Here is a 745-nt window from a genome sequence, read left to right on the forward strand (position 1 = left end):
ATTTACAGAAAATGTAATTCCCATATTTCTCAAGCTCTTCAATGAAATTGGAAAGTAAACAGTACTTCCAAAATTATTGCTGGAGGCAAGTATTATACAGATACCAAAACCAGAGAAAGATTCAACTAAAAAAGAGAACTACAGGCCAAACTCCCTCATGAATATAAATGCAAAAAATATTCAATAAAATAACAGCAAATAGAGTACAGCAAATAATCAAGAAGGTAATACACCATGACCAGGTAGTATTCATCCCAGAGATGCAAGGATGGCTTAACATGGGCAAATCTATAAAAGTAATATACTGTATCAATAGAGCCAAATTGAAAATCCACATGATCCTTTCAATTGATTCAGAAAAGGCCTTTGAAAATTTCAACACTCATTCATGGTCAAAGCCATATAGAGAGTTGGATAGGTGGTTTCCACTTCAATCTGATAAAAACCTTCTAAGAAAATTCAACTGCAAAAATAAAAATAAATGGAGAAAAATTGAAATCTTTTACTCTCAGTTCAGGTACAACTCAAGGACGTCCCCCATCCCCACTCTTATTCAATTTGGTTGTGGAATCATTAGCTAGAGTTAAGAAGAAGTTAAACTAACATAATTAGCAGACAACATGATACAATACTAGGAAGACCTAAACAACTCCTGTGAGAAGTTCCTAGAACTAATAAACAAATTCAGTAGGATACCAGTATATAAAGTCAATACCCAAAAGTCAATAACATTCCTCTATACAGA

This window comes from Octodon degus, unplaced genomic scaffold (assembly GCF_000260255.1).
Source record: "Octodon degus isolate 3935 unplaced genomic scaffold, OctDeg1.0 scaffold00068, whole genome shotgun sequence".
In the NCBI taxonomy this organism is placed as follows: Eukaryota; Metazoa; Chordata; class Mammalia; order Rodentia; family Octodontidae; genus Octodon; species Octodon degus.